Source organism: Vespa velutina, chromosome 25 (assembly GCF_912470025.1).
Source record: "Vespa velutina chromosome 25, iVesVel2.1, whole genome shotgun sequence".
Lineage (NCBI taxonomy): Eukaryota > Metazoa > Arthropoda > Insecta > Hymenoptera > Vespidae > Vespa > Vespa velutina.
Window position 1 is genome coordinate 154,297 of NC_062212.1, and position 24,210 is coordinate 178,506.

Sequence of the window (24,210 nt, forward strand, 5' to 3'; positions counted from 1 at the left end):
TTTTGTTCTTTCTCTCTTTATGATTCGATTATAAGGCGTAAGAGGATAATGTTGGCTCGTATATCGTATGCTCGTAAAAGTGGAATCAGCGTCAACGAACGGTGACGAGTAACTGGCGACAGGTTCACGGTACTCGGATCTTCTCGGTCGACATTCAATAAAGGAAGGCGAATTTCGCGGTGGAGACCGTGACCACTCCGAGGAGGGTGAATATCCTCGAGCAGAGAGAGATAGATGGAGAGAAGGATAGAGAGAGAGAGAGGAAGGATAGGAGAGGAGGGAAGGCGGGAAAAGGAGAAAGCGATCGATGCTCACCCTCCGAACCCTCCGTCGGCTCGCGCAACCCCTCTCGAACTCCGCTTGAGCGGTGCTGGCCGTCATGGCGGCGCATGCAAATCAGCATGGCGCCGAGACGCCCTCCCGCACTGCTCCTACTCACTGTACGTACGAACACGCGCCTGTGCGTCGGAAGAGAGAGAGGACGCCTGTGCGTGCGAGCTCTCTCTCTCTCTCTCTCTCTCGCTCTCTCTCTCTCTCTCTCTCTCTCTCTCTCTCTCTCTCTGAGTTGTTCGTTGCTGTTGGCTGCTTCACCGCGGACGAGACCGAAGCATCGACCGACCGACCGACCGACAGACCGACACGAGGGAAGAGCAAGAGGAATGGTAGAGGAGGATGAGGAGGCTGGACGACCGACACGAGATAGCTATTCCGGCAAGGCCTGTTATCGAGGAGAGCTACCACGTCGTGTTTTGGAATGCCTTCCCCGAAGTCATCGGTACGCTGATTAGCTCTTGCGAGTAGATTCGTCAGATCGTAGAAGCAATAGGACGTGGGAATTCGGCCTACACCTGTTCCCTCGACGAGATACCGGCTTATCGATCCCGCGACGCCATCACCTTTCCGATTTCCACAACCGCTGTGCAAAATCTTTTCCCCTTTTCTCTCTCTCCTTCTCATCATCTCCCTCTCTCTGTCTCTTTTCCCCGATCGATCGGCAATTTTTTGTCCTCAAGTCTTGCAGATTCCGTCCTTGAAACAGACAACATCGGTGTCTGGCACTAGCTGTTACTCGCTACCGTGCTTACGATCGATTCCGTAATTGCCGATCGCATACTTTCTACCCGCTATCCAATTAGTTCGAAATCGTTTCGTATCGAACTGATTTAGCTCATAGCAGTAAAGGATTCCTCGGACGGTTCGTTCTCAAGTCGTTGTTGATAGGTAAGAGAGACGGAAGGTGGATCGATAAAGTCAAGCCACGTCGGAAGAGAGCCGCATTAGGTAGCGCTTCGCGAGTCCGGCGAACGATGCTAAAGAGTTTCCGTCTTTGAGCCCGATCGGTCTCTGTTAGCCTTCGTGCGTGCACGAAAACACGAATATAGTAGTTTGGCGCGAAGGAGCCCGATAGATGTTACGGATGCGTGCGCGAAAGAGGAAGAAGGAGAGGACGAGAGGATGAGAAGCAGAGAGAGAGAAAGAGAGAGAGAGAGAGAGAGAGAGAGAGAGAGAGAAAGAGAGAGAAAGAGAAAGAGAGAGGGAGAGAACAGCCAACGCCGCACGGCGCATTTGAATACGCGCGAATAAATGCATAATAATTAGGTCAGCTTTGCTAGTCAGCTGATCCGCCGGTAGCGCGTACACGCTACGAGCGAGATTAGAAGAGTCGTGTTTTCGTCGATCGTGGCATGCGCGTTCGTTCTTTCTTTCTCTTTTCTCTCTCTCTCTCTCTCTCTCTCTCTCTCTCTCTCTCTCTCTCTTTCTTTTTCACCTTCAAAATTGTTACCGAGAAACGAATGGGAAAACGAAAGGCAATAATTTCGTTGACGGTGGGTTATTAGCAGGCCGGACACGAGCGAGGTGTCGACGATGAAGGAGAAAAACATGGCAGTTAGGGGGAGACCCGCGGGAGAGAATCGGAAAGCGTTGAACAGGGAGGGCGGTCGAGAGGACAGTAGGAGGTGTGACAACGAAAAATGGTCGGAGCGAGGATCGATGAACGACCGAGCGGATGGATTTTTATTTCGGTTTAATTACTGTAACGTCGGATAATCGTCCCTACATATTTTTCGAACCCCTTGCTCATGTCCCTCGCTTGTCGGTACCATTAAAACGTAAAAAAATAAAAGAAAGAAAAAAATACTCGTTTCCCTTAAGCGAGAGAAAAAAAGAAAAGTACGCGACGGAAAGAAAGTTCCTGGATCGGCCGATCGAAATCTAGAGCGCGGCTCTAGCTGTCTAACGTACACATACGTAGGTCGGCAAGGAGGGAAAGCGGAATAGCAGATGCAGAAAGCAGAGTTTGAGTTGAATTTGAGTCGTGGCTCGTCAGGCAGGGCACGTAGCCGCGGCCTGCGCAGCCCGCATAGCAAACGCCTCGGCAGTCTCGAACCGACAGTCTGTAGCCTCCAGCGGCAGCTCGCGTGCTTTTATGCAGACACTGACCTTCGTGTCCCGACCCTCTTTCTCTCCCCCTCTCACTCTCCATCTCTCTGTCTCACGCTCTCTTCTCGCTCGCTTCTCCTCTCTTCTCTTTGCCTCTCCTCTAGCGCGCCGCGAGCTAACGGGGAAAGTTTCGAATTCGGGTGCAAGGCCACCGGAAAGCGTACTCACCCTTCGCGGATCCAAACGCAATGTTGCTGGAAAAGTAGAGAGAAGGACTCGTTTTTCTTTCTTCCTTCCTCTCTCTCTCTCTCTCTCTCTTCCCCTTTATCTCTATCTGTTTCTCTTTCTCTCTCTCCTCTCTCTCTTTCTCTCTCTCTCTCTCTCTCTCTCTTTCTCTCTTCGTTCTCTATTCACAATTCTCGCTCGCGAATACATCGATTCCGATCGATCGGAGGGAAAGCGGAGGGAAAGCGCGGAGGATGGCTCTCGGAGGGTGCGGACGACGGAGAGAAGGCATTAGCACACAATCGAACGGACGAATCCGAAAGCGGTGGCGCGCCGGCGAAGAACTCGAGGTCGGAGGTCAGACCGGCAACTTGGTTCCCATTGTGTCGAGGGTTCCTCCGCTCGCTCGGACTCGAGTTCGTCCATTGTTCTACGGCTTCCACGCTTACGAATCGCGCGCGAATCCGCTCCGGTATTTATTATTATTACATGCTCGGTGTAGTACCGCCTTCGATCCTTCGGGCTACTGCTTTCGAACTTGCTAGCGTATCGAGAGAGAAAAAAGTTGGTCTCCTCGCGACGAGCTTTGACATCGACGACGTAACTCGTCGATTATTCGGGCGTGTCCAGTCAGCCAGCCAATCAGTCAGAGAGAGAGAGAGAGAGAGAGAGAGAGAGAGAGAGAGAGCGTAAAACACAAAGAGCAAAAGTCAGAGCGCAATCGAGAAGCGAAATACCACGAAACGTTCGTTTCGTCTCTTTGTCTTTCAATCGCGAGAAGGGATAGAAGGATTCATGGGCTTGAAGAGGACAAAAAACAAAGGGAGAACAACGGTCGAATCGCAAGAAGCCCTTCTTATCAGCTCTGGACAATGTCCGTGAATTCGTCGTCCGAAAGATCGACGACGAGCTTGACCCCGTACTCTTCTCGATCTCGACTCTGGATCATTCACGTCGTTGTCTTTGGTGATGTCCTCGAACGCGATCGATGGCCGCTCCTCGACGGTCCCTCTCAACGGTGGGTGTCGACCACCCTCGAATCTGGCTACTTTTTGTCGGACATTAATTGGGCTCGCTATAAAACGTAAAACGAGGCGCACACGATATAGCGCGCGCGCCATAGTATATCCTTAGCAGGGTCCTATACGTGGACCGCCCTGTTGCGTGGCCGCACGAATCGAACGAAATAAACTCCGATGAACGGCCTCGGCGAAGGACAAAAACTCGTCTCCGCGAGAGAACCGATCGCTGTCGTCCTCGTCGTCGTAGTCGTGCGCATCGATCGTCCACGTCGAAGACTCGTTGATCGAAAGCGCAGCGGTGCTCGATCGCGATCGAATCCAACTACGTATTTCTCGTCCGTCTATTGCTTAGGGTGCGCTTATCTATCTTCAATATACCGATATCGTTTGGAGAAGGACACGTGTAGGAAGGAGGGTGCATCGTCGTTGCCCCCGCGACGGCTGTCTAAACACACTTTAAAGATTTGAAAACGTAATGGCGCCGGGCTTTGACCAGATTTGCATGTCACGGTCGCGCATCATATATCTGGATTTAACGTGCCAGAGGGAGCGTAGTCTTTTCTCTTTCCCTCTTTCCCTCTCTCTCCTTTCTCTGTCTCTCTGGCGACACGAAGAGCGACGAAGACGCGCAGGGACGCCTTTGGGATCATCGGAAGATCCCGAGGAAGCGGAGGTGGCGAGAGCGTTAACACCGTCGGATTATCCAATCGACTCGAACGTGATTTACGGATCTCCCGCGATACGATTCGTCTACCTCTCTCTCTCTCTCTCTGCTCTATTCTATTCTACCAGCTATCCAACGTCGTGAAATCACGATCTTTCGCGCGATTCGAGCGTGCACGCACGCGTCCACGCACGCGTCCACGTGCATAATAGGAGAATATAATACGCGAGAGCACGGAAGACAATGGACGCATTGTGCAGGTAGATACACCTACGTATACCTATAGATAGACCCGCTCTCGGCGTACGTTCGTCGGCGAACGTTAGAGACCGTGGACGAGCGTAGAGGCCGGAGCGTCGTTTGGGCATATTGACAGACTAATGATCGCGCGGAACAAAGGCCAGACCGTCACGTGGTCACGTGGTCACGTGATGGACCGTTTCCGGCGGAGCCCCGCGGACCACCGCAGCCACCACCCCCCTCTCATCCGCGCGCCAACGCATTCAACCCCGACGAAAAGGAACGCCGGATGGATGGACTGGACGGATGAACGGACGAACGGACGGACGGACGGACGGACGGACGGACGGACGGACGGGTGGACGGACGGACGAATGGACGGACGGATGGACGGACGATGAACATCGATCGCGAACGAAACCATTCGACCAGGTGTATTCGCCGGAACAGAATTCTTTATCGTTTCCGAGGAATGCATTCCTTCTGTTAAGCGACATTTCGAATCGTAACGGGGGTGTCCTGGACTTTGAGCCCCTTTTCGGCTGGTAGTTAAAAGGGGTTCGAAATGACATCGTTGCCATTTTCGATCGAAAGGGACGACGCGAAAGGGTTGCCAAGAGGGAGACCCTTTCTCTCACTCTCTCTCTCTCTTTGTCTGTCTGTGCCTTTTAAATGCATAAATAATGAGCGGTCTATTAGCGGAACGTGCGTTGGTATTCGACGGCGTTAGGGTCAGGACGTATACGAGGCTCTTCATTTTTCGAGGAACCTTCTCAAGTGTCAAGAGAGAGAGGGAGGGAGGGAGGGAGGGAGGGAGGGAGGGAGAGAAAGAGAGAGAGAGTTAATTAATAAGAATTGCGGTAGCGCGAACAATGCTCGAAGGTCCGTAGGTTTCTCCGAGTCACGCGAGACAGCTCTATCCGTGATTTTCCTCGTTTCTTTTGCCGTGCCGGTTCTTTGATCGCGTCACGGTTTAATTTCATTGCGCGACTTTTACACGCTTCCACGTTCGTACCTATTGCTAGCTCGTAAGAACCCTGCCATTACCTTTCACGCGATCCTTCTACCCGAACATTCCCTCTTTCTCTTTGTACGCGTGAAATAATTCACGAATGTTCGGTAGAACGATCAGGTGCCATTTGGCGGTTTGCTGGTTCGTTTAGGCAGACACATAGCTGCAGTCGGTTGTTGGGAAGCTCATTGCGGCGACGAACACGGCGTTGTGGCTCCCCCGAGTTCGTCCTCCACCTCCTCTCAATCTCCCTCTTTCTAGCGTGTATACACGCCTCTTGCTCCCCCGCCGCTGCCGACGCCACCACCGCTCGTATATCTGCGGAGAAGAGTGAGAGATAGCGCGCGGAGGGCGAGGTACTTTCAGAGGATATACCTACGAGTAGGACCGCGGCTCGAAGGCGTGGAAGAGGGAATGGTAGAGTAAGATGGTGAGGAAGAGAGAGAGAGAGAGAGATAGAGAGGGAGAATGGAAGCCGCTAATGAGGCCGTGTGTAATTAGGGAGCTCTCGCGGCCTAATGAAGCGCTTACCTACCTTAGCTACCAACCCCCTCGACTCTCCCCGTCCGTTTGACTCCCTCCGGAGCCTCCGACGACAGCGACGAATACCGGTAAGGCCAAGGCGGTAAGCTACCTCTCTCTCTCTCTATCTAAGTCGTCGTCTTCGTCTTAGTAGTCGTCGTAGTCCGTGTAGTCCGTCGTCTTGGTCCTTTCTCTACGAGAGACAGAGACGATGCTGTTTCTCTCCTTCCTCGACTTCTTCTCACCACCGTCGAAGCGGCGATCACGCTTCACCGGTCGAGTTAGGGATCGAGAGACGCGAGGAAGAGGAGGACCAGCCGCCGCCGACGCCGCTACAGGATGGAGGAGAGTAGATACACCTCCGCACGACACGCTCGCATCTTCGCCGAGCCATTACAGGATTAAGCGTGCAGGGATGTACGAGAGCGTCCAATCGATGAATCCTTTTGAGATTATCGCGCGCTGTCCGATGGAAGATTTTGATTCGACGTTATCCATCTGATTCTTCCTTCTACGTCCATATCGGTTCGAGGTTATCCCTTTCGATAGGATTTAAATCAGCAGTTGCAACCGCTGCTAGGGGATCCTTTACATTATCCTTACTTCTTATTCCCTGAAAGATCGATCGATTCGAGTATTTTTTTTTGTTTCTTTTCTTTATTCATTCTAGGAGCAAAGGAAGAAGAAAGGCTCTTTCTGTTAACGTCGGATCTCTCTCTCTCTCTCTCTCTCTCTCTCTCTCTCTCTCGATTCGATCTCTCGGTCATGTTGGGAAGGTGCAGGATGCGTCCCTGGCCGTCCATGGGGGGCTAAGCGTGGGCCCCTTATCTCTCAATTCACTCACCAGGAGCGAGCAAGCTGGCTCCCTGTTTCCCTCTCTCTCATCTTCTCTCCTTCCTTCTCTCCCGTGCCCGTGGACTCGAGCGCCTCTCGGTAAGACCGTCGAAAGCTCCGGAGAAGAAGAAGAAGAAGAAGAAGAAGAAGAAGAAGAAGAAGAAGAAGAAGAAGAAGAAGGAGGAGGAGGAGGAGGAGGAGAAGGAGGAGAAGGAGAAGGTAAGAGACGCAGGGCTGGGAAGACACGGCTACCGGAATCACGACTTGGCCTTCTTCACTCTTCACGGATCGACCCGTTATCTTCAGCGACCATTTGCATATTAAACTAACTCGCAACGCGCGACATATTTCAGGGAGAGCCTCTTCTTTGCCCGTACAAGAACGCTTTTTTTTGTTTGTCGACGGTACTGACAAATTATTTGGAGAAAACATCGGATAGGAAAGAGTAGACATAGAATAATATAGAGAATAGATGCACGCAACCATGGAGAACTCTTGAAAAGTTAATGAATTTGTCGATGATTATAGGTTCTCGATGATCCAAAGTTCTCGTTGAGTTTTATCGACAAACAAAGCGGCCACGATGAAAGATAGCACCCGTTCGTATTCCGAACCGGTGCTTCCTCTCTCGATGGGTAAACGCACGCGGTCTCGCGTAATTACTTTTATCTTTCCGATCCGAGATGTCGATCGTTTCTTCTCGGTAACGGGCTAAAGCTACTTCGTAATTCACTCGGTGCCAATTCGAAGAAAGAGGAAATGGGCACCACACCCCGACAACATCTTAATTCGCGATAAAGGGTATTAGGACTGGAAGCGGACACCGGGCTAGCGACGGCGCCGGTCCTGGAACTGGAACTCGGCCTGGATGGCTCTCGGACACGCAGGGCCTCTCTCGTTCCACGTATCCACGGACCGAGGCAAGATTAGCATCGCTATTCGGTTACACGGGAAAGAGACACCCGGCTCGATGGCTACCGTGCGTTTCGCCGTGTTGTTCCTCTCGTCATTATCACCTCGAAAAGACGAACGTTCTTCGCCACCGCCACAGCCACACACACCGTATCATCCTCCCCCTCCTTTTTCCATCTACCTCTCCTTTTTCCATTCCTCCATCTCCTCTCTCCTCTTGGCATTTTGCCTTGGTAGGATTTATTGCGACGTTTCGATCGAACGATCCTTCTCGAAGAGATCGATCTCGTCTTCTCGGCGATTACGAGACGCGATTCGTCAGGCTCGGACGTGCCTTGGCCTCGAGCGATTTAAAGAGCGTTGCATGAATCAAGGACGATAAGCAGCCGGTATGCCGTCGCGAACTCGCCGAGGAGAGGCCGAACCTGATCTCGCTGGCGCTGAACCTGCCGCCGAAGTTGTCGGCAAAGTTGCCGGCCAAGTTGCCGGCGAACCTGCCGGCAGGTTCGGCATAAGCATAAGTATATACGAAGGAATCGTACCGTCGGGCTATTAATGACGCACGCGCATTCATGCCGGCACGTGTTCACAATATTATTTATTATTTATGCTAAGTTATGCGCGAGCAGCCCATGGATATACAATGACGGTTGCCCATCGGCCACGGTCTGCGGTACGTCTGTCCGCGCCGCGTCATCGCTTTGCTGCATTTATATCAATTACGTACCGTTCTTGCGGTTCTAATTATTACGTCGATACACGTAGGTAGACCTGTATGTAGGCACGTAGATCATCAGTGGACCGATCTCGTGTCCTTTAAAATGCGACCGAACGTCTTTGTGTATGCGTCCAAACGATATATAGATAGATAGATAGATATGGAGACAGAGAGAGAGAGAGAGAGGTAGAGCGAGCACGACGACGAGAGGTAGGGAAAAGACAGACGAACGATGTGGCTCCTGCGGCGCTTTTCGGTTTTGATAAAACGCCTAAACATCAATCGGTCTCGAAAACTGCTCTGTAATTCGAGTTTAGCGAGAACCCAGGAAAACTTTGGTCCGACCCGAGATAGGTCTTGGTCCTCGGGGATATCGGGTCAATAGATGACCGGTGGTAGGCGGAGGTCGTCAGGTTGGAAGAGAAGGAGGACTCTGGTGGAGGGGTAGCGGAGGGTTGCGACGGGGAGGGTGATGCATTCGCTGAATATGTATGAGGCTCGCGACACCCCGTAGCACACCGAGAGACGACCCGAACCACCACTATCTGCGGGTGATAGTGGCTATGCTGTATGTCTCGTAGGGGTCTGCGGCCGAGCTGCGTGCTGGAGACGAGAGGCGGAGGTGGAGAGACGAAGGTGGTGTTGGGGTGAAGGTGGAGGAGTCGTAGGAGACGCAGGGGGGGTGTCGGTGCTGTGGCTCTGAGAGCTTATATCGCAAGAACCAACCCCAATGGAAACTCGAGCCTCGGAGGAGCCTCACCCATCATGCACACTCTCTTGCTCGCCGCTCGCAAACCCACCTCCTTCGCTTCTCATCCTCTCACGTTCTTTCTCTCTCTCTCTCTCTCTCTCTCCCCCTCTCTCTCTCTCTCTCTCTCCTTTCCTCCTCCTTGCATAGGTATATATACCCCTTTCTTCGCTCTCTCCTTCGTCTCCGAAGCTTCACACTCCTTCCATCCTCTCCGAGTAGCACTCAGCTCCAGAGTAACCGTCGCGCTATCTTCCAAGACAAAGTTACGTCGTAATTCCTTCGTGAACAGATGCCGATCCGACAAGCTTTCCTCCTCCTCCTCATCCTCTTCTTCTTCCTCCTCCTTTCTCCTTCCTTCTACGTCATCGTAGTTAGAGCGATCGAAGAACCTTAGTCTTTCGATTACCTACTACTCCTGGACGATTGGCTTGGAAATGGATACGAAAGGCGGGATGGCTCGATTCGCCAAGGGGTTGATCCGTTGATGAGAATGGTATAATATATATGATCCACTAAATAGGCGGACGGCTGCGCGCCGAACGACGAATCCCGCAAGACAGCATGAGATATTGCTGGATTAGGGCGCATTATAGTTTTAAGCTCGTGCCATTAAGGGCCGCCGGTTCTCATGTACCAAGGATAATTCGTCATTCGGAAAATTCTTAAGTAAAGACGATCGATTCGCGACAATAGGTGAAAAAAAAAAAAAAAGAAAAGAGAACCAAAGACAGAGAGAATATATTTCGCGTTAACGTCAAAGTCCAAGTTCGTCGGGGAAAATCGTCGCCATGACTCTGGTCTGTCCGAAGGCGTGAGTTTCCTCGAGTGTTGGTTATGGTAAAAGGAGGGGACACGATAGGTCGTATACATGTAGGCAACCCTTTTATCTCGCGCGAACTCGTGCGCGATAGCACGGCTCGTTGAGCGCCACTGTTTTTCCGAGGGTTGGAATCGGCGTTACCGAGTGCGCGGAAGGGTTGATCTAGGCAGAAACGCCTAACGCTTTCTCTTGCCTGGGGAGGAGCCGAAGCAAAAGGGGGTGTAGAGAAGAGAAAGAGGGAGAAGATACGACGGTGATAATAAAGCAGAGCGGCCACGCAATAAAATATATCCGAAGCAGAGGCGACGACTCGTTTAGCCGAGGAGGGGGCGCGCTCGCTTCATTACCGAGTCGAAGTTCATTGCTAGCCCCTTAAGCTCTCTCTCTCTCTCTCTCTGTCTCTCTCTGGCGCGCGCGCGCGCGCGCGCGCGTTCGACGAAGGGTTATCACGACTCGAACGAAAAATCCTCGGATAATTAACCGTTCCACGGGGATCCCTGGAATGCGAGCGCTAAAAGACCCCGGAATGCTTCGATGCGATCTCTATCGACGGCTAACGATTCCTTGCTTCACGCTAATTACCGTTTACCGTGTCTACCGAGCGCCGTCTTATCCGAAAGTCGGCCAATCGATATCCAAAGAGATCGATGAATCTTTTGTTATTTGATCGACATGCATTAAGACCGAGATAACGATCTCGTAAGGAACTAACGAAGGGGAAGGTCGTAAGAAAAACGATGGACATGAGAAAACGATCCTCGTAAAGTCGGAGAGAAAAGTTTTGGACATGGTAGAAGGGAAACAGGCGGGGTTGGTTTGATCGTTCGCTCGAGCGACAAACACTAACGCGAACGAACGGGGAAACAGGAATTCTGCGCGAGCGCGGAGACCGTGAATCGCGGCTAAGAAAAATATAACGACCCGCGGAAGGAGGAATAACGCGCGAGTTTACTACGTCCTAAAAGTCCCATAAACAGCGCTACGTACGTCGAACTTTTCAATTTTATGTCTCGACGTTCCGTTCTTCCCTTCGTTCTCGCGCTGATCTCTGGACCGTCGTCGTTGTCGTCCTCGTCGTCGTTGTCGTCGTTGAGAGAAAAAAGAACCAAAAAAAAAATATATATATATAGCATGTGCGATCGATCGCCCAGATACCATTATTAAGACCTTTTTTTTCCTTCTGAAGGTTCAAAGTGCCAAAGATGATCACGGTCAAGGTACGACGTGGCGTTGACGACGTCATCTGGCGTACCGCATCACGAGTACAAGATAAGAATCTAAATAGAGATCAGCGATCCTTTGAGCATATAATTTGGTTTCCGATGCGGGGACAGCTGTCGCTCGAATTCGAACGTGTAGTACGCGGAGGCGCGATTCGTAGGACGGTACAAGGATACAAGGGGACCGAAAAATTCGTCGGAAGCGTGACGCGCGACGTACCCGTACTTTGATCGTAGATTACGTTTGTCACATCAGGGGCGCGAAGACGAGACAGAGAGAGAGAGAGAGAGAGAAAGAGAGAAAAAAAGAAAAACTCGTTAGGCGCCAACGAAATCGCATCAGGGTAGGATCCTATGACGAGGATCGACATTATCGAACTTTAACGAACGCTTTCTGTTGAATAACAATAACAACAACAACAACAACAACAACAACAACAGCAATAATAATAATGATAATCAGGATAATGAATAAAAAAGAAGGAACGTCGAGAAGGGGGCTTCTACCTTATGAGGACACTTTACTCGATCAGGCCATCTAGGATTCGCGTTCGCGCACTCACGGTAAGTACCTGCTAAGCGAGCCGAGTGACCCGAAGCAAGCATTTGATGTGCTTAGGCAAATGCGACACCCACTACGTGTGGAATACGGTAGAGAGAAAGGTCAGACGGCCGTGTGATGTATTTGTAAAAAGGTGTCGGCTTGGAACTAAGGAGGCCCGCTCGAACAGACGCCCCGAGGGAAGAGATAAAAGAGAATTGTATAAAATGGGGTGCACGGACCCCACGGTGTGAGCGTGGGGTACCCCTTGCCTCCCGTCTCTTTTCATTGCCCTACGGGCATCCTGGAGGTGCAAGAAGAAGCCGAGGCGAATGCCAACGCCATTTTGCAAGAGAAAAAGAGAGAGGGATAGGGGATACGTCTGCGTCTCGTCGTTCTGATCTGTCAAATTTCATTTCACGCTCCCGAGAACGGCTACGGGAATGGCCTGATAGGGCCAGATATGGATCTGCCGACACCTACGTTGCCACCCTAAAAAACGGACCTCTAATCCAACCCCACTCCCCGCTAGTCCTTGCCAAATAGGAAAAATCCTTGCGAACGACTAAACGGATTCCTCTTTACGAACTATCGACGGATCGAGAAAAGATGTCTACGATCGTTGAGATCTTTGGAATGATTTGCCGAGGCTAAGGAGGACGTAGATTTTAGTGGAACGTGAGTATCGATCGTACAGGACCTTGATGCGTCGCATCGTTTCGTCGTTCGTACGGTCGGTCGGTCGGTTGGTTGGTCTCATGCTCGAAACTTTGTCACTCGGAGCACGTACTCGGGGCAAGGACCGACGCCGCAAGCTCTTCTTTCTCTCTCTCTCTCTCTCTCTCTCTCTCCCTGTCTTGCTCTTTCTTATTCTCCCTTTCTCTCTTTCCATCGCTTGCTTTCCTTTCGCTCGCTTTCTCTGGCCCTCCCTCCCTCCCCCCTCTTTCTCTCTCTCTCTCTCTCTCTCTCTCTCAGTCTTTTTTACTCGCTCGCTCTTATAGCCCTACCTACCTTTCTCTAGAACGCGCCATTGTGTTCGTCTATGGTGGAACCCTGTATATTCCTCGACGCTATGGATTTTCCGAAAGCGTTTCGCTGCTTCGCGACCATACCGAGCCTCGCCCTTCTTTCCTCTGCGCACGTCAACGCGTCTAAGAAATAAAAAGAGAGAGAGAGAGAGAGAGAGAGAGAGAGAGAGAGAGAAGAAAAAAAGAAAAAAACACGTAAGCTAAGACGCCTCTTTGAATTCGTGTTTTGTTTTCTCGCCAACGCGACGTAGCGATCGGAGAGAGATCGAGAACGCTACGAGCGTACACGATCGATCGTCAATCATCGTCGAGCACCTGCATTTTCGTTGACGCGTTCACGCTGACGTCAGTATTGCGAGCCAAACCGAGCGAGTGTAGAAGCGCGTGCGATTCGATCGAACCTACGAACGGAAGCCAATCGCGTGAGTCATACGCGAACGAATTCGCGGGATGCTAAACAATGGCTACAAATCGTCACAGGAGAGAGTCAACGATGCGATCGATGCTTTATCGTCCTTGCGATCTGAATGTAAAAAAAAAAAAAAAGAAAAAAGAAAAAAAAAAGAGAAAAGTGGAAAACAAAAAGAAATAGAGAAAGTATACCTACGTAGGACAATATTTTATCTTTAAAAGCAATTGAAGAAAAGGTATCGACATTGAATTCCTTTGATTTCTATTAAATTCCGCTCGTTAACAAAAACCATTGGAGATATGGTCTCGCGCGGAAAGTCCTCTATGAATAACTAAACGAAATTCCCTCGGCTTTTCCGTATGGAATTCATCGACGATAACCACGACGAAGTAGGAGGAAATAATAAAGCGATATCCGGAATGGAGGAAAAATTACCGGTATATTAGCGCGTGCCTGCGGGGTTTCGTGGAACGACGAGAGAAGAGAGGAAGGAGGGGAGAGAGAGAGAGAGAGAGAAAAAGAACGATAACCGATATACGTAGCCATGGGTTGGTGGTATGGACTAACTCGAAGTCCCTGTTGGACAATAACGCCCTTCTTCGTAACATAGTGGCACAATAACGTAGGTTCTTTGTACAAGTACAGGGCAAATAGATCACATTGCTGACTAATAAGCCCGTCGATGTGATCCTGCTCCCTTTTTGTCTCTTTCGCTAGGACCCGTCGCCCTTCGTGCTCCCTCTCTCTCTCTCTCTCTCTCTCTCTGCTGTTTCTTTTTCCCATCCTGTTCTCGCGACGGGCGGCAGTTCCCACTTTTTCCCGTTTTCTTCCGAAATTCCTACCGACTATCAATTGTGTTAGACATAGTCGTGGCAGGGGGGTGTCTACCATTGTAATGGTAATGCGCGAGGCAATCGATCCGCCTCATTATGTCACCAAACCCTCCGAAAAAGGTCTCTCTCGCAGGATAGTAGCAGTAGACGAATAAGCGTCCATCGGTTTCATGGGAAACTCGCGAGGATAGCTTCGGCGGATTTATACGCATAGAGCGCGTTCGCCGAGGAGACGAACACGTAGGACACGAGAGCGCGCTCGATTTGAGATAAGATCTCGGGAGGCTTTAGTAAACCGTCTACACGGTTACGAACTAGAATCTAAGCGGCTTGTCAGCCTATATTAAACTACGAAGCACCGTAATACTTGAAGGCTCCGACCGTCTCGATTACCCGTCTAATTATCTGGCCAAAGTACGATAGGGCAACCCCATCTTCTCTCGAGAGATGGAATTGCCATTCCCTTGGTCCTTCGAGTCAGCGATGCCAACTACCCCTCTCTCTCTCTCTCTCTCTCTCTCTCTTTACCGAGGTCATTGTTACGTCGTTACTACCCTTTAGTACGGTCCTCGAACCAATTTCGGCCCTGGCCAAACGACGACGATTTCCTTCTCGTAGCTCTGACAACGGACCGAAAACAGATTTGCCCGTTCGATCAATGACCCGACCGCGATTCGACCTCGATGGGAAACTCGAACAAATTTTCTTTTCTTATCGTAGATAAACTTTCGATTTTACCGCATTCATTCGGGCTTAGTTTTCTCCGAGGATTCTCTAACTAGAACGACGCGAGAATAGACGAATTTAGGTGTCTGTATTGCAGTAGGTGGTAGAGCTAAGCTAGGCAGCCTGCAATCAATACTGTTTCGGCATTACGGTGGAAACACTCTCTCCGAAACAGCCTACGTTTCGCCTCGGATTCGTGCACCAGAGGGAGAGGGTAGAGGGAGCGAGAGAGGACGACAGCCGGGAGGGTCCGACCACGTTTCGTGGTCCGCATACTGATACGTCCAGTCGTATATACGGCGTGAGAGAGAGAGAGAGAGAGAGAGGGGGGGGGGGGGGGGGGAGAGAACGCTCTGGCAAAGCCCAAAACAGAGCTCTCGCCGTCTTTGGTAAACCCTCGCTTGGAAAATACTGGCAACCCTGCGTAGCCTCTGCGATTCGAGAGAACGAAACTTAGAAAATTTGAAGAAACGAGCGAAGACGAAAGAAAGCTGATTCTTTGGATCTTTCTATGAAAATGAATTCGATTAGATCGATCCGATGAACTCGTTAGAACGCAATTCTAACGCAAAATTTGGACCGAAGCGGTTAAACGTATTCTTTCGGCGATTACCTTTTTAGAAAGGACCTTTTTTGGGAGAACGACGAAACGAAGAGATGGGGAAGAGGACGAGGAAGAAGAGAAATGGGTGTCGGTTCATATAAACGCGCGCAGGTAGCCCGAAGCTATGGGGTCGAAAGAGGTGGAGGAGGGTCAGAGGGAACAGCGTGGTTCGTACAGCCGGTAAGTGGGTACCCACTTCTGAATTGGCTCCCCTCGTTCCACTCGTTGGATCATCGTCGTTCGCCGAAAATTCGATCATTATGATTGCTTATGATGTAAATGATGCCCCGCGGCAGCAATTGTTTCCAGCAGAACGAACCCATAGGGCTGCGGGTCTCGACACCGTCGCGATCAGAGTGCCAAGGAGTACCATATATGCCATAGGCTAGGTGGCTACCTAATAGAGTTACGTCCACTGTATCGAAGCAGGTGAAAAGAGAGAGAGAGAGAGAGAGAGAGAGAGAGAGAGAGAGAGAAGAAAGGAAGAAAAAAAAAGAAAGAGAGTAGGGGCGGCTTAGGTTCGCGCGCTTTCCTACTCTCAGCTGAGTGAGCGCTCGATTAAATCGCAAAAGAAAAAAAAAAAAAAAAACAAGGAAGAAAAAGAAAGATATAATATCTGCTAGAACCGATCGAATTCCAACCTATTTCTCGTTTCCCATCGCAAGAAAAAAGTAAAAAATGGTGCTTCGCGACCCCGCTTCAAAGCCGATCACGCGCAAGCCTATCGAACGTGTACCTATGTACGCGGTACATACGCTTGCCAGATATCCGTCGACTTTTTCTCAGACATTGCCGTTTTTCTTCCGACCTCGGCGTGTGCCTATCCGCTTGAAAAAAAAAAAAGAAAAAAAAAAAAAAGAAGAAGTGGACCCTTGCCAAGCCTGCTCGGATATGCTTCGCGTTGCTTCTACCTTCCGACCACCTCGAACACGTTCTTTCTCTCTCTCTCTCTCTCTCTCTCTCTCTCTCTCTTTCTATATCTATCTTCTTTTTCACGAAGAGAGAAGAGAAAAAAAAAGAGAGAGTGAGAGAGAAGTAGTTGCCTCTGGAGAGAAAGAACGAGAGAGAGAGAAAGAGAGAGAGAGAGAAAGATCGGGGGATCGAATTCTACGGACTAATTTGCCCGGGGCTTCTTTACGACCGTAATTTTAAATTCCTACGAAAAAAAGGTAACTATATTTTGGCGTTCTCTTTAAATAGAACAACAGAAAGAGAGGGAGAAAGAGAGAGAGAGAGAGAGAGAGAGAGAAAGAGAGAGAGAAAGATCGAACGCTTACTCTTGTACGCACTCTCGAAGATGACGAGACTCACGCATGTATTGGAGAGAGATCTACTGGCTCGGCACCTATTATAGTAATTTCACGGTACGATGTCTATTCCCGCGCTTCGGAGGAGCAGGACTAATTTCATTAGGGATAAAGATCATCATTATTTTGCGACCGTCCCGAAAATTACCGACGTGCCTCTCTCTCTCTCTCTCTCTCTCTCTCTTCTTTTCACGATTCGATTTTTAAAAGACGCAACCCTCCTGCGTACTCTCATCCACACCCCGAGGCTCTCCTTGAAAGCGTCACTTTTATTGCTCGTTTGCCAAACGGACAACGAGCCGCTTTAATAACGGTGCATGTATCCAACTATCCTTCTTTATTCTTCGGCTCCTTTTGATTTGAAAGAAAAGATTTGTTTACTCATTTTCTTTTGTTTTTCTTTTGTTTCTCCTTTTCTCTTTTCTTTCATAAGAAAGGAGAAATAAAAAGAAAGAGATCCCCGTTCGCGATAATAAATGTTATGGGACAATCGATTCGATTAGTTAATAGCTTCGAATCTGATTGTGAAAGGAAGATACGATCGAGGATAAAAATGATGAAACGTTGGAAGGTAAAAGGGGAAAGGGGTCGGCAGGAACGAGAAGCCCACATCCGGTTGGCTCGGCTCGTCTCGCGGCGCATACATCGTACGATCACGATAAATCGACAGTCGATCGGGCGTCACGTAACTCACGTACACGAGAGAACGAGCCTGGCAGCCAGCTTTTTCTTCGGCTGGCAGTCCGGTGTCCGGCGCTGACTGATCGTAGGAATCCTCGAAGAACGCATGCTGTTGGTGCGACGATCTCCTCTGGACAACGACATTCTATGTGATTTTTCTCTCTCCCCTGCTCTCTCTCTCTCCCTCTCCCTCTCTCTTCTGCCTTACTTTGGTCAAATCGTACGTTTCTTCGTCGACGAAAGAACGTCGGCATAGATTACGAATGTATTTTAGATCAGTGCGAACTATCTCATTGCCTTATTTTCTTTCGTACCATGGAGATATACTTAATAACTACTTACTTATTTACTTTTAACGAGAGTTAGCGGTCGATGATCTATGATTATTGTTATTACATCGTACGTATTACGTTTGGCGTAGCTACGTATGTTATGTACATGGGTAGTACCACCACGTGGTCGAACGAGATCACTGCACTACGACTAATTGTTGCCTCTAATTGACAAAGTTCTCAGGCTTGGACTCTCGACGCATTCCCTGCGATTCCTCTCTCTCTCTCTCTCTCTCTCTCTCTCTTCCTCTCTCAATCGCACACTACGAGACCAACGAGAAATAGTTTCTCTCGTTTTCTCCTTTTTATTCTTCGTACCGCGCTTGGAAAAGAAGCATGGAGCCATGGCTTCGTTATCGGGATTTTACCGGTCAGTACGAAGAGCTTGTCTCCTAACCTCCTTCCCATTCCCTTCGTCTCTCCCTGCCAGCAGATCGACGACGAGAAAGGGATCCGGAAAGGTCCTCTCTCGCGCAAAATCCCGTTGGATTTATCGACGTACCGCGATTAACTCTTCTTCGTCGACTTATCGTACAAAATGAAAGAAAAAGGAAAGAGAAGGAAAATAGAAGGAGAAACTTTCACGAGATCGTAAGTAAACGACGTAGATCTCTTAGGAATTTCTCGTAGAGAATGCGTAAATATTCCATTTCGTAATTATTTCGTTTCTACCTATCGCCTACGTTAGTAGAAAAGTATTATTTCAACTAAGACTATTTACTTCCGGAAAACTCCAAACGATGAACGTTGAGAGAGAGAGAGAGAGAGAGGGGTTAAGTAATTAAAGCGACCCAACAATATCGTCGATTCGTTCGCAGCCTCGCGTGATATCCTCGCGTGACTCGTTACGCGATAGTTATTTGTTCGCGAAGCCCTTTTTTCCTCTTTCTCTCTTTCCCCCTCCAAACGAAATCAACGATCAGTATTCGTATTTCGCGTTATCGCACCTACGGCGCTGTATAATTAACGTGCTCGTACGTTAAAGTATCTGGAAGCTTTTGTAGTTTGGCGTCGTACTAACGACGCGATGAAATCTTGTAATCGCGACTGGAATGAAATCGGAAATTTCGAGATATCGCGATCACGCGATTTTCGGGACGACATCAAACATCGTAACGTTTCAATATCTAAGAGAATAAAGGGAATTCCTTTGGTTCGTCGTAAATACGCGTCGACGAATTTAGCATCTACGACGATTATAAACGTAAGTTTATACGATCGTAAAACGAAAAGTAAAATATTATTTAGATATTATTATTTCTCGAAGGATTAGTTCGTAAAGAAAAGAAGTTTAAATAGCCGTGTTTCTAGCTTAAACTCGCACGCATTGCGGCCGACAGCTGTCAAATAAATGTTAAAAGAAATCGCTAGCCGAGCAAAATTTCGAGTGGGACGTGAGCGAGGAAGAGAAGGGTGTGTGCGTGTCTACCCCCATGAAGAATACCCTTAGCCCGCCCGGGGCAAAAGTCTCCGCGCGATTTTTCCACAGTTCGAAAGCCGGGGCGAAGTGCGGTCGATAAGTCATCGTCGAATTTACAGCGTTACTACGACGACAAAGCACAACGTTCTTCTTTCTTTTTTTTTCCCTTTTGCCTTCTTCTTTTTTCTCTCATTCTCATAGCCAGCACACGTTGCTGACAAAAAGAAAAGAAGAAATTACGCTTTAACCGTAGACAACCCTTTGGATATTATTCGCTAAGAAAAAGGGGAAAAAAGAAAATCGAGCGCGAGCTTCGTTACGTCGGTGTTCCTTTACTCGGCCAAAGAAGCGCTCGCCTTTTTTACAGTTTAACGAAGTAACGAGAATGAGGAGTCCCTCGACGACACGAGGACGACGTCCCAGCTTCGTTTCTCGGTTGTATGGACGGCATAGCGAAGGGTGGCGACACTGGCGCCGAGGGGTACATTTTCGAGGGTGGTTTCGCGCGTCAATGCTTTATTAAGAAGCACTTGTTTAAAGGCAGTCCCTTCCTCTCGAAAGCCGACAGCCAATTCGACCGCGACGTGTCTGTGTCATTCGGATGTATAAATGGATGGAATGGAGAGAAGATCGGGACAGTGAGCTGTCGCGAGGGTGGGTGGGAGGTAAATGAAAGAGAGAAAGAAAGAGAGGGAGAGAGAGAGAGAGAGAGAGAGGGAGGGAAATGGCTCGTGGCTATGACGATGGTTTCGGGGTGAGTCGAAAGCACCGCACGGTGCTCCGTCGTGTCCTCGTAATTGAAGTTATTGCAATATTGTGTCCTGTCAAGCTCTGCCTGCCTCGTCCTCCCTCTTACAATCTTTTTCTATCGTTTTTCTCATCTCTTCTTTCATCTCCCTCGTTCTGGTTATAGAGAGTTTGCCGGATTGTATAAACTCGGCACATCGCTTTAATCCGTTGTCACGAAACTGATACGGCTACTATCCGCGATGCACGAATGCATTTGCATACACGTGTAAGAGAAAGAAAGTCGATTTGTTTTGGCAGAGCATCATGCAAATCTATTATCAAAAGTATCCCACATAGATCACGAGGAAATGGTGCGCGATACGAAATAAAGAGAGAAAGAGAGAGATCGTGTCGCTTAGCCTTCTCTCCCGTGTACCCGCAAGATGTCCCTTTAAATCGTCGTTTGGCAATAGCGTCTGTAGATCTCGCCTTAAATCGTATACTTGGCACAGCAACTAATTGGTCGTATCTCGCGTTAGTCGACGTGCTTTATCGCTCCATCCGTAACGAGTTGGAAAGAGGACTTTTGCGTTTCTCTTCTTCTAGGCAAACCTTATGAACAACCTTTTCTCGCTCCGATTCTAGCTCTGCTTCTTGCTCTCTAACCCCTTGACATCGTCTCTCTCTCTCTCTCTCTCTCTCTTGGTATCTTTCAGGATTTTTCTCTTTTCTACCTTTGACACGTGGAAAAAGCACGTGAACACGCGCGCGCATTCGACGCAGAGAATCGACCACCTGTCGATGAGAGGAACGATAATCCGATAAATAAGAAAAATTCGTAAACTCTCGGGAAAAGAAAATGGACGATTCGAAAGGCCATTGAACTCTTTCTCTCTCTCTCTCTCTCTCTCTCTCTCTCTCGTTCGCAACGCGTAAACGAAAAATACTTTGCCGATCGTTCGAAGAGAAAGAAGCGAGAGAGAGAGAGAGAGTGAGAGAGAGAGAGAGAGAGAGGGAAAGAGAAAGGGAGAGAAAGGGACGTACCAGCGAATACGAGTTTCCTCTCGCTCGCGCCGGACACGAAATTCAATTCGTACCGTGAATAACGACTAACAAACCGCAGTTATATCGTAAAAAGCAATGCAGCGGCGGGATGTGAATTAATTCTGGCTTGCGCCGTGCTTCCACCTCCACCTTTCATCTCTCTCTCTCTCTCTCTTTCTCTTTGTAGTTCTCTCTGTTCTTTCAGCGAATACACACAGAACGAATCTTCCTCCGTGTTCGACTTTTCTCTCTTTCTCTCTCTCTCTCTCTCTCTCTCTCACACACTTCCGAATGGAACGTTCCAAAATTCAATAAAGGCCAACGAGTACAAGGTCTCCCTCGCCTCCATAGCTTTTCGTATGGGGTGCGTTGTCTACTACTGCGAGTTAGGAGTGCCGTAGTCGTCCCGAAGAGAGCGCAAAAGAGAGGGGACGGAGAAAGAGAAAGAGGCTCGGTGCATACATTAGCGGGAACAGTGTGGAGATATTGTCTGAACAAAGGGATCGGCTAGTACCTATCGAAAAGGCGATTAAGCGAGGATAAAGTTATCCCCCGCGTGCCACCGAGAAAGATCGTGAATTATCTACGTTGGAGATTGGCACCCAAAAAAAAGAAAGAAAGAAAGAAAGAAAGAAAGAAAAGATCTTTTATTTCGAATTAAGTTAGCATATTGATGTTAACAATTGTGTCCGATCGATCCTGTAGATTTTATTTAAGAAACAAAATTATATTACGATACTCGCGATAAGAAGGAGCGAAAAAAAAATTGAAATTTTTTGTCCAAGACAAATTCGCGTTAAAAGAAGAAGCAGAACGAACGCACGTACCCACGTGGTTCCAGATCCCGAGGGCACAGCATCCTCTTTCGTTTCCTCTTCGTTATCTTTCTTTTCGCTCTTGAACCTCCAGCATCAGCACTACTACCACCACCACCACCACCACCACCACCACCACCACCACCACCACCACCACCACCACCACCACCACCACCAACATCAGCAGCAGCAGCAGCAGCAGCAGTAGCAGCAGCAGCAGTAGCACCCACCACCACCACCACCACGACCAACTGCCACCCCTGCCTTCAAGCCGGTGCTCCCTCCTCTCGAGAGCATCGCCACGAAAGAGGAGGAGGGGTTTCGTTCGACCACGTGATCCACGTGACCGGAAACACAGGAAACACGGAAGCGTGTGGGTACACTCACGCGCTCTTTTACGCACTTTTCCGTTCTTCCAATTTTTCTTAGAACATCTTGCTCGAATTTGACGAGATTTTCTTTGCTCTATCCTAATTCTTACGAGCCTTTGACGATTGCTTTTTGTCTTTTCTCAAGAAAATAGCGCGCGTTTCCTCCCCCCCCCTCTTCTCCCTCTCTGTCTCTTTTTCTCAGTCGTTCTCTCTCTCTCTCTCGTTGAAGAAAACGTGGAAGGCACGGGAGCGCGGCAAGCGACTACCATTGAAGTAGTTGCACGGACGGAGAGCGGCGACCGCGTTGCGGGACTTTGGTATACTGGGAGTATGGTAAGTAGGTACACCCCTGCTACCACCGCCCCCTCCCCGGCTCTCCTCCTCTCCCACGGCGAAGCTCCTCGTATTTCTCCTCTCTTCCCCTCCAAAGTATCGCGACGCAAAGCGAAGCACCGCCGCCACCACCACCGGTACCACTAGTATGCCTCCACCCCCGACCTCTCTTCTCGCCGTTGCTCTTCCCCTCCTCCATCTCTCACCGCCGCCTCAGACTCGCTACGCTCGTGGCTAGCCAGGAGCGTATTAATCGTGGGAGATCGAGCCGAGTATCGTATCGGTTAAGAGAAACGAAACGTTTCAAGAATGTATTAAAGTCGATAAGAATTATGATTTACGATCGTTTTGAGTCGTAAGCGAGATGAATCGTCGATCAGGAAAAGGAAATAGACCGTAGATGCGTCCGTTTCTACGTCGAAAGATCCACGTTTCCGAGATAGAAGTCCGGCACTGACTTGCCGAGCACCAGCAAACGCATAAAAGACAACGTTTGCATGCTAACATATCTATTATAATGTTGACGTTTGTTCCTCTTCGTCTTTCTTTCGCGCGCGCGCGAGAGAGAGAGAGAGAGAGGTTCCTTCGGTGCATTCCGTCTCGCTTCGGCGCGTGCATAAATTACTGCTTTCAAATGCAAAAGTATGAATGAGATAAAGTTTCCCCGTTGATCGTCGTCCTCTTTTTCCATCAGATTCTCTTTCACACATAGAGACACGCGCACGCACTTTCTCTCTCCTTTTCTCTCAGTAATTTGGACAGTAACGCTTACTCTTGGTATTTTGTTTTAGTCCCGCAGAGGAATAGGATTACATAGGTTAGAGGGTGCAAGGGTGAAGACGATGGTTGGCAAGAGGGTGGCGGAAAATAGGAACGAGAGAAACACGGCGATAAGGGACGACGAAACGTTCCAAGTCCCGGTGAGAGACTTGCTTGCTCGAGGAACCGGTAGGACGAGAAGGACTACAGAGAGAGAGAGAGAGAGAGAGAGAGAGAGAGGAGGATCGTTTATTAGCAATTGTAATGCAAGATCGCGGAATGCATGGGATCCTCGCGATGCCTCGATAAGGAACGCGTGTTCCTCCTAACACGATTCCCGATTCTAGGAGAACATCTCGAAGCGAGATTTGCGCCGTTAGCTCCTCTCGCTTTTCTCTTCCACTTTCGTCCGTGAAAAACTCAAGTTCGTCCTCGTTCCCATTCGTTAGTCGAACAAGACTACGTCCGACTACGACGCGTCCCTTCATTTTCGTACCTTCGTTCTTGATCGCGTCAAACGTTAGCGAGGAGCAAAGTTTACGACGTGCTTCGAGATATATCGCGATCTCGCGTCGTTCCATTTAATGGCGATCCTCTCCTTGTACGGCACGTGGGAACTTATTTGCCGAACGCGTATCCTTTACCGGCTCGTGCCCGACGCAACCCGCAGACTCTCGGGGCGCAACGTTTGTTGTCGTGAGCGAGGAAAGATTATGAGCGGCCTGGCTTCCCACTTTGAATAGTCCGTGGTATGCCTTGTAAATTGAGATCGAGCAAGCTCTAGACGCCCAGGTAATAAAGCAAACCTGTATAGTTCATCTGTTTCTCCAAAGTATCGTTAAGATCTTGTAAGGTAGTAGTAATAAAACTTCATTGTTTGTAATAATGGTGAGAATAACGTTGGTGTAACGATGGCATCGCTTTAATAGTCGTCGTTACCGCTTACCTTCGCT

General features: G+C 49.3%; 1 protein-coding gene across 2 annotated transcripts in view; it reads right to left on the minus strand.

Moving 5' to 3' along the window:
* Positions 1 to 21,903, minus strand: part of LOC124957276 (ubiquitin carboxyl-terminal hydrolase 10) — a 105,561-nt gene extending 83,658 nt beyond the window's left edge. Inside the window, exon 1 of one of the 2 annotated variants that reach the window (XM_047514147.1) lies at positions 21,807 to 21,903. The gene's annotated coding sequence lies outside the window, so the exon portion shown is untranslated. The remainder of the gene's footprint in view (positions 1 to 21,806) is intronic. The other variant, XM_047514153.1, reaches the window with a different exon arrangement.
* Between the last annotated feature and the right edge of the window lie 2,307 nt (positions 21,904 to 24,210).